Source organism: Canis lupus, chromosome 21 (genome assembly GCF_011100685.1).
Source record: "Canis lupus familiaris isolate Mischka breed German Shepherd chromosome 21, alternate assembly UU_Cfam_GSD_1.0, whole genome shotgun sequence".
Classification (NCBI taxonomy): Eukaryota; Metazoa; Chordata; class Mammalia; order Carnivora; family Canidae; genus Canis; species Canis lupus.
The window spans coordinates 6,163,004-6,172,961 of record NC_049242.1 but is presented as its reverse complement, the minus strand read 5'-3'; the positions used below and the strand labels follow the sequence as shown (position 1 = coordinate 6,172,961).

Below are 9,958 nucleotides of genomic sequence, written 5' to 3'. Positions count from 1 at the left end.
CTTCCATTCCCTGGGGAGTACCTGTTTCCAGACAGCGATCAGCTTGTATGAGGATTTAAAAACTTTTTTTTTGAGCATATCTGTAGGATGATGTCCCTACGTGTCTTGTCCAAGTGACGAACTTGTTTATCAATAGACCCGAAGGATGGTGACACCCACGGTAGACCTCATTTTAGCAAAGTTCTCTTACTGATTGTACCTATTAGGAGGCAGGGGATGGTGCTTCCTCTCCAGAGTCTCTTGTGGGTCTGAAATGTCGATGCTTTCAGGGGTTCCTGGGGGGCTCAGTGGGTTGAGCGTTCAACTCTTGATTTTGGCTCACATCATGATCTCAAGGTGGTGAGATGGAGCCTCACATCCAGCTCCACACTTATCATGGAGACTGCTTGAGATTCTCTCTCCCTCTGCTCCTGTCCCCACCCCCTTTCTCTCTCAAAATAAATTTTTAAAAAATTTAAAGAAAACAAGAAATGTTGATGTTTTCATTTCATTAATGACAACCTCATAGGCCAGCAATTGGAAGATCTCAAAAGCATTTATGAGTACCGGAAACAGTGGGTTTCTGATACCGATTTTCCACTCCCTGCCCACTGGGAACAGTGCAGGGTCTGGAGCAGGTCATGGGGAGCCGTGGGCTGCAGGCTCTTACACCCACACTCATGATGTAGGGGTGGGGGTGGGGACAGAAGAGAAGAATTTTCTTCATCACCCGGAAGGGGCACTGACTCACGGGTGGGGTGGGGGAAAGGGGAGCAGAGGGAGGGGTGGGCTCCAGGCTCTGATGCAGACTGACCCAGGGCTCGGTGGGGGGAGGGGGCCAGAGGCCTCCTGAGCCTTGGGAGGAAGGCCTGGCCGCTTCCACCCTCACACTCTTGGGCCAAGCCCAGCTACTCGGCATTCATCAACTCACACCCACTGCACTTCATCCACACCCTCGTCAAGCTCCCCCTCCTCCTATCATTTTGAAGCAACTCCCAGACATTATGTCATTTAATCCATAAATATTTCACTATGTCTTCTTAAAAGATAGAGGTATTTTTTAAAAAATAAAACCACAATACGGATATCACCTAAAGAAACTTCATGGTTTCTTGATACCAAAACAGGCAATGTTAATAAAACTGCCACTGGTCTCAGAAATGTAATAAATTTTTATTTTTCACAGTTGGGTTTGAATTGGGATCCAAACAAGGAGCACTCAACTGTGATTGATGGATTGTTTTGTTTTGTTTTTTTAGAGAGAGAGAATCTCAAGCAGGCTCCATGCTCAGCACAGAGCCTGATGTGGGGGCTCAATCCCACAACCCTGAGATCATGACTGGAGCCTTGATCCCATGACCCTGAGATGATGACCTGAACTGCAATCAAGACTTGGAGGCTTAACCAACTGAGCCACCCAGGCACCCCCAGCTGATGTGTTTTTTAAGTCTCTTAATCTACATGTTTCCTCCCCAACACTTCTCCCCCCACCTGCCAGCCACTCTATTCCTGCAACTTATGTTTTTGAGAAATAGGGTCATTCATTCTATAAGATTTCCTCGGAGTCCAGATTTCACTGATTGCATCCCCAGAGGTGTGTTCTGATGTGTTCCTCCGTATTTTCTCTAAGTCATGAATGAGAAGAGTCTTGAATGTGGGAAGATGGAGGATGGCATTCAAGAAGAGAAGGAGAAGATAGTGATGGCTGTGCTGGGGGCGAGAATGGAGGAGGTGAGGCTGCAAGTTGGTTGGAAGTACATCAAGGATCTTTATGTCCCTTCTGGAGGAGGAAGGGGTTCATCCTTTAGCCACAGGCAGTAGTGAATCACTGAATATTTTTAAACAAAGCAAGAACTTCATTCGTTCATTCATTCATTTGCTCATTCATTTAGGGAATACAGAGGCTTCTCAGCCGCGGGAGCACCCCGGGCCTGGTGCCGGACCAGCAGGAGGGAGTGAGAACGGGCAGGATTCTGCTTTCCAGGAGCCTACAGTCTAGTGCAGGGCAGCTTCGAGACAGATCAACCCACAAAGGATTGTAAAACTCCCACCAGGAAGAGCACCGGAAAGAGGGGGCCTTTCAGGGGCCCTGGAATCCTTCTCTGGGGAAGCGACAGCAAGCCGAGGTGAAGGGTAAGGAGGGAGTGACTGGGCAAAGCCACAGGGGGAGACTCCGAAGAGAAGGTGGGAGATGGGGAGCATAGTCAAACGGTTAAAATTTGGAAAACAATACTGAATTTATTTTTTGCTCAAACAAGAACAAACCGAAAGCATTAAAGCAATCTCTCTCTCTCTCTCTCTCTCTCTCAAAAAAAAAAAAAAAAAAAGCAAATGCTCTTGGTTTGATAGAAGTGTGATGTTCAGGCTAAATTTAAATAAAGCAGCATTTTGAATGGCACAAAGTGAATTGGCTTTAAGAGAATGATTGACAAGAAAATGACTTTGGGGTTCTGTTTTCTGGGAAAAGACAGAGTTAATGTAAATGTAGGATGTATTTATTGGTTGTCAGTGAAACCCTTTCTATGGCCCTCTGATAGGGAGCTTATAGGGCTTGAGGGCACCTGATCTGATAAAGAACTGGGCAGTGCTATGATCTGAATGTTTGTGTTTCCCTAAAGATCCTTGAAACCTCATGCTCAGTGTGATGGTATTAGGAGGTGGAGCCTTTGGGAGGTGATTAGGTCATGAAGGTGGAAGGGATTAGCGCCTCCCTTTTAGGGACCCTAGACAGTGTCTTTGCCCGTGCCACCATGTGAGGACACAGTAAGAAGGTGCCGTCTGGGGACCAGAAATCTGGGCCCTACCAGACACCGAATCTTCTAGCCGCAGGATCTTGGACTTTCCAGCTTCCAGAATTGTGAGAAATAAATTTCTGTTGTTTATAAATCACCCAGGCCATAGTATTTTGTTATTGCAGCCCAAACAGTCTTCGCGAGAAATCTAAGCTGTGGCTTTTCTGTATCAGAGCTCAGACTTGTCAAGCAGGAGTAAAAAATATCCCATGCTCAATGGCCATGGGGTACAAGACAACATGTTGCATTTAATGAATGAAAGAAGACAAGGAAGGCTAGAGCTCAGGGGAAAAGCTTGTGCAGGGGGAGGTGAAACCCGAAAGGCAAGCAGACACAGGACTGTGGATATGCTGTATGTCATGTGGGGGATTTTAGAGCTTTAAACTTGCCTGATAATGAGAATTACTGGGGTGCTTAATTAGTAAACAGATTGCTAGGCATCCATCCTGAAATTCTCATTCCATAGATCTGTATTGGGCCCGTAGAAACTGTTTTTAACAAATTTCCAAGTGACCTTTATCTTCAGGAGGGTTTGGGAATCCTAGGGAGAGCTCTTAATTTTTTAAAAAGTTTTTGGGAGTGGGCGACCCAATCAGATCTGCAATTCAGAGGGGAAAATGGATTTGGTAGAAAATCCAAACGGTTCATGGAAATCCGCTGAAAGGCTGTTGTAATAGGCCAAGTGACAGATGGTAGACATTTGCTCCAGAGTAGTAGTGATGGAGATGGAGACTTGGTGATCAGCAGACAAGGGGCTGAAGAGGACTGTGGTGAGATGACAGTTGGGTCTGGCTCTCACAGCTGGATAGTTGGCAGGGTCATTGGCTAAAACAGGTAATACTGCAAAAATTTTGAACAAGTGGAGCTTGAGACACCACCAAAATCTCTTTTTAAAGATTTATTTATTTATTTGTTTGTTTATTTATTTATTTATTTATTTATTTATTTATTTATTTATTTATTTAAAGAGAGCATGAGAGGGAATGGCAAAGGAAGAAAGAACCTCAAGCAGACTCTGCACTGAGCCTGGAGCTCCATTTGGGGCTCAATCTCATGACCCTGACTGAGATCAGGGCCTGAGTGGAAGCCAAGAGTTGGATGCTCAATCAACTGCACCAACCAGGTGCTCTGATGCTCCCAAAATATTTAAGTGAAGACCTCAAGCAAGCAGGAGATTCAATGAATATCTGGGCTGGAGGAGATATCTGGGCTGGAGATAGAAATATACAGGTCATCAGGTGTTTGTAGGTGGGAATGGAGCCTCTAGGTAGGAGAGGATGTGGAAAGAGTATTGGGGTGGGGGTGCTTAGGTTGAAGCTCTGATGCTCCAGGGGAAGGATTGATGGCAAAAGTGAGCCTTCCGTGGTGACAGAGAAGAGAATGTCAAGCAGACTCTGTGTTGACCGCAGAGCCCGATATGGGGCTTGATCCCAGGACCCTGGGATCAGGACCTGAGCTGAAACCAAGAGTCAGCCGCTTAACCGACTGCGCCACCCAGGAGCCCCACTCAAAAGAATCTTGATCTTGGGTTTCTCTTTCCTTGTTTTTTTTTCAAATATAACTTCACTACACCGAACCCATGTAAAAATCCTTATGCCTATGGAAAATCAGGGCTAGAGAGGGACCCGGGATGCTTTCGCTTTAAACTTCTAATAGTCTGTTACACAACACAGTAGCAATTATGCTTTTCTGGGTCTGCTCAGTTTTCTTTCTTTTTTTTTAATTTTTTTAAAATTTTTATTTATTTATGATAGTCACAGAGAGAGAGAGAGAGAGAGGCAGAGACATAGGCAGAGGGAGAAGCAGGCTCCATGGATCAGGAGCCCAACGTGGGATTCGATCCCGGGTCTCCAGGATCGCGCCCTGGGCCAAAGGCCCGCGCCAAACCGCTGCGCCACCCAGGGATCCGTCTGCTCAGTTTTCAAAGCACATTTGAAATCCCCTCCTATGGAAGATGAAACCGTTAAACTGAAAAACGAGGACAAAGCTACATTTCATTGAAAGGGAACAAGTTCTTTTTAGCTCCACCTGCTACGTGTAAGGACATTTGATGCCCAGGAAATAAAAAGTCTCCTGAGAAACAGGGCAGTGCCAAGAAGTCCAGGAAACTTCTTCCACCGAAGCGGCAGCAGGCACGTGGTGGGGCTATTTGTAAGTGTTTGGTAGGAGGTGGTTTTCAGAGGCATTATTCAGTCAGTATTTCTGGAGCACTTCTTTCGGTCCGGGCACTGGGTAAGGCACTAGGGTGATTAAGGCATCGCCAACATTCCCTTTCATTGCACGACTCCACCGTTGCAAACGGGAGCTGAAGAGCCAGAGCAATCAAAGTGTGCGCAATCAGACGCCTCAGCACAGCTGAGACAGCAAATCTGAGTGTCCAGAGACTCAAGCTGTCTGCAGCCACTCCTCCATCACGACTCAAGGAAGTCCTCTCTGATGTGGACTGATAGGTTCCAGAATGGAATCCGGACTGGTGAGGGACCCAGCAACAGGGTTAGTGGCAGGACAGCGCAGAACCGGACGTGCACAGCTTGAGCCACTTGCCTCACCAGAGGACGCTCGTTTCCAAGCCTCGGCATGTGGCCCTGGTGCTGTGCACTGTGTGCAGGTGGCTGTGCATTCCACCAGTGACAGGAACGTCGACCCTGCTAAGAAGTGCATGGGCACTACCATCTAAAATACTCACAGAAATCGGGACGCCTGGGTGGCTCGGCGGTTGAGTGTCTGCCTTCAGCTCAGGGCAGGATCCTGGGGTCCCAGGATCAAGTCCCACATCAGGCTCCCTGCATGGAGCCTGCTTTTCCCTCTGCCTGTGTCTCTGCCTCTCTCTTTGTATCTTTTATGAGTAAATAAATAAAATCTTTAAAAAAATACTCACAGAAATCCTCTGAAGTGGTTATCAGCAGAATTCCCGTTGTAGAGAACAGGAAACTATGACCTAGGCAGATTGGCCATTTGCCTAAGGAGACGTGATGGCAGAGCTGATACTCGGCCCAGAAGCCCCTGATTCCCAGGCCCACGTCCCGAGCCGCCAGGCGATCTCCAGCCCCGATTCCATAAGCCAGGCCCCACTGACTCCACGATACTGGTTTCTTTCTGCTCCACTGGCCCTTTTGCAGTTCTTAGGGCTTCCTGAATTAAAAGCTCCCTTTCAGGCAGTGTTCAGGAAGTCTCTGACAGGACAGAAGGACAGCTGCAGGTGCCGACCACCAGCCGGAGTCCCCATGCCAGGGCCAGGCCAGGGCAGACAAGGAGAGCCATTCCGACCAGGCCTCTCCATCACTTTCACATTTGGTCCTCCCACGCTCGACGTTACCACACACACGTGGAGGCTCCGATGATAGATTTCACAGCTGGTGACCCGTGTCCTTTCCCAGATGTTTGCGTGGGCGAGGAGAGCTACTTGAGACTTCTGACCATGGGGGACATTCTAGAAAACCTGAGGGTCAGGTTCCCCTTCCCTCTCTGGCCTCCCTGCTGCCGTTCTGTGGAAGGGAGGGAGGGCTCCATGTGGCCGTGCTCCTGAACGCTGTGTGCTTGGCCTGAAGGCCATAGCCACGAACCTTTCCCTGGGCCGACAAGGCCTCGCTCGTTCCCAGGCGCCCCTCTTGCTTTAGGATGCCAGGCACACGGAAGTTCAGAAAGTCTGATCATTCCCTGATGGGCCCTTGGGTCCTGGTCTCTTTGCTTCTGCCATGATGGCTTGTGCCATTACTGAAAATTAGTCCTTTCTGAGAGTCCTCTAATGCTGCGATAGCAAACCACCAGCAGCGTGGTGGCTTAAAACATCACACATTTATCCTCTGACAGTCCTGGGGGTCAGAAACCTAAAATCAAGGTATCCACAGGGCTACATTCCTTCTGTGGGCTCTGGGGAAGAATTTGTTTTCTTGCCTTTTCCAACTCCCAGAGGTTGCTTGCCTCTCTGGGCATGTGGCCCCTGCTTCCATTGTCCCTTCTTTATTTCCCTCTGCTTCTGTTGTCACATAACCCTGATCCTCCCCTGCCTTCCTTAGAAGGACTCTTGTGATTACACTGTGCCTCCAGGATGATCTAGGATCACTCTCCCCATCTTAAGATCCTAATCCCAATTATAAAATGCCTTTTGCCAAGGTAAGGTATTCATAAATTCAGGGTTTAGGGACATCTTTGGGGTGTCATTACTCAGTCTACCACAGGTCCACACAGCTGCTGCACCCTGGCATCCTTGTTCACTGCTGTGAGGAACAGCCCCTCGCCTCATTATTGGTGGGTGAGCCCTGCTGGTTCTTCTGGAAAGGCCAGTTCCACCCTCCACCAGTCATACCGTGGATGGGCTTCTGAGGTATGGCTCTTTCAGTTCCCACCAACGTACTCAAACTATTTTCAAAAGTATGTTCTGAGTCACAGGAGTAAATGAGGGGCTTCCAGGCTCAGATACAGATTTGTCCCCGAGACTCTGCCTGGGTGTGGAGCTGGGGTACAGACTCACCCTTCCATTCAACTATTCCTAAATTCCACCTATGGAAGAGGCTGGAATCCAGTATGTGTTCATATTTATTTTAAAAAAAACCAACTACCATACCAACAAAAATGCTCGGACTTAAAATGCTCAGTTATGCTTCTTTTAAGATGACATTGTTGCCATGGTGACCAGAGGCTAGTGAAAGAGACTCCTTTTTCCCATTTCCTGCCCCTCGTACATTTCCTCAGCCAATCTCCGTTGTGTTCCTTTATGGATATCTCAGGGGAACTCTCCTACCTAAGGAGACTCCTCTTTCTGCTTCCTGCAGGTGAGCATGTCTGCGGCCCGTGAATCAGCCCCCAGGCCGACCCCGCGGAGGTTGGCACATCTTGACCTGCCTCTTCCAGGCAGATGGAGAAGAGGGAATCTGCTGATGTGCGCTCAGGGCATAAACAATCCATATCCCGCCCCGGGCCTCTGCGTGCTGGGAGTGTTAACGCCTGCCACAGGGCGTCCCATGGAGAACAGCGCTGATCCAGAGCCCAGAGAGAACGGGAACCACGGAATCCAGCTGTTAGACGCTGGATTCTGCCTCCTCTCCAGGATGACACAGCAGGTTCTGTGGCCACATACCCCCGCACCCCCCTCCATTGTCTGCAGCCCAGTCAAGGCCTCAGGGGCTGCACAGGAGGCAGCGAGGTGTCATATAAGATCTGGGATGGAAAGAGGTGATTTTGCCACCTGCTATGGGACGGTAGGCCAGGGCAGCCTCCCAGTCACAGCTTCCCACTTGAAGGGGGATCAAGACCTCTGCCCTGCCGGATCTGTGGGATTCTTTTGAGGATCATATCAGATCACTGCTGCGATGGTTCCTTCTGAACTCCGTACGGGACTGCAGAATGATGATGACGATGACAGCAATGCCATAAAATTGGAACTGTACAGTGTGTAGCCTTTTCAGATTGGTTTCTATCACTTAGCACTCAAGGTTCCTCCATGTCTTTTCTTTTTTTGAAGATTTTATTTATTTATCGGGGGGGGGGGGGCACAGGTAGGGGGAGGGGCAGAGGGAGAAACAGACTCCACGCTGAGCAGGGAGCCCGATATGGTCCCAATCCCAGGACCCCAGGATCATGACATGAGTCAAAGGCAGCTGCTTAACCAACCCAAGTGCCCCTCTTCCACGTCTTTTCATTGCTTGGTAGCTCATTTCTCTTTGTGGCTGAGTTATATTCCGTTGGGTAGATTTCATTTACTCATTCACCTATTGAAGGACATCTTTGTGGCTTCCAAGTTTAAAGTGGCTATAAATATTCATGTGCAGGTTTTGCGTGGACATAAGTTTTCAAGTCCTTTGGGTAAATATCTAGAAGCAGGATGATTGCTGGATCATATGGCAAGCTTATTTTGTGCTTTGCAACTGCCAAATTGTCTTTTAGAGTGGCTGTACGTACCATTTTGCATTCCCAACCGCAATAAATGAGAGTTTCTGTTGTGCCACATCCTCGCAGGCATCTGCTGCTGTCAGTGTTTTGGATTTCAGCCATCCTAATAGGTCTGTAGTGCTCTCCTGTTTTGATTTGCAGCTCCCTAATGACATATGATGTCGGGTGTGTTTTCATCTGTTTATTCCCCATCTGTATGTCTTCAATAGTGAAGTGTCTGTGTAGATTTTTGGCCACTTAAATATTAGATTAGTTTCTCATTGTTGAGCTTTAAGAGTTCTTTGTGTGTTTCAGGTAATGGATAGAAGTTTTGCAGAGATTTTTCTCCCAATCTGTGCTTTTCTTTTCATTCTCTTGACTTCTCACGGAGTAGAAGTTTTTGATTTTACTGACACCCAGCTTGTCAATCTTTTCTTTCAGGAATTGTGCTTTTGGTGTTGTATCTACAAAGCCAAGCCCAAGCTCACCTGGATTTTTTCCTATGCAACCTTCTAGAAGTTTTATAGTTTTGCATTTTACATTTAGGTCTATGACCTATTTTGAGTCAATTTTTGTGAACGATATAAGGTCTATGTTTGGATTCTTCTTTTTTTTTTTGCATGTGGATGTCCTGTTGTCTAGCACCATTTGTTCAGAAGACTCTCTTCTCCACTGAATTGCCTTGCTCCTTTGTCAAAGATCAGTGGAGAGTATTTGCATGGATCTATTTTTGGCTTCTGTATTCTGTCCCATTGATCTATTTATCTCTTCTTTTACCAAAACCACACTGTCTTGATTGCTGTAGATTTGGAGTAAGGCTTAAAGTTGGGTAGAGTTAGTTCACTAACTTTGTTCTGCCTTAGTATTGTGTTGGTTATTCTGTGTTTTAGAATCAGTTTGTAGAAAACGCACAAATCTGCTGGGATTTTGGTTGAGACTGCATCGAATCTATAGATCAAGCTGGAAAAAACTGATATCTTAACATTATTGAGGCTTCTTACCCATAAACATAGGGTATTTCTCCATTTATTTAGTCTTACATCTTTGTTATCAACATTTGGTGGTTTTCTTCCTACAGACCTTTTACAAATTTTGTTAGATTTACAACTAAGTACTTCTTTTTCTTTTTTCTCCCCCCCGGCCACACATTTTTTTTTTTCTGGTGTTAATATGTAAATAGTGTTCACTTTTAATTTTAAATTCCAATTGTTTATTGCTGGAATATATGGAAACAGTTGACTTTGCATCCCACAAGCTTACTATAGTCATTTATTAGTTTAAGGAGATTTTGGGGATTCCTTGGGATTTTCTACACATCA

General features: G+C 46.9%; 1 long non-coding RNA gene across 1 annotated transcript; it reads left to right on the top strand.

The window, feature by feature from the left end:
* The first annotated feature begins 1,285 nt into the window (after nt 1-1,285).
* On the top strand, nt 1,286-8,244 carry LOC106560210. The gene is made up of 3 exons (XR_005375476.1): nt 1,286-1,710; nt 1,872-2,112; nt 7,544-8,244. It is a non-coding gene; the product is annotated as an uncharacterized LOC106560210 (long non-coding RNA).
* The last annotated feature ends 1,714 nt before the right edge of the window (nt 8,245-9,958 follow it).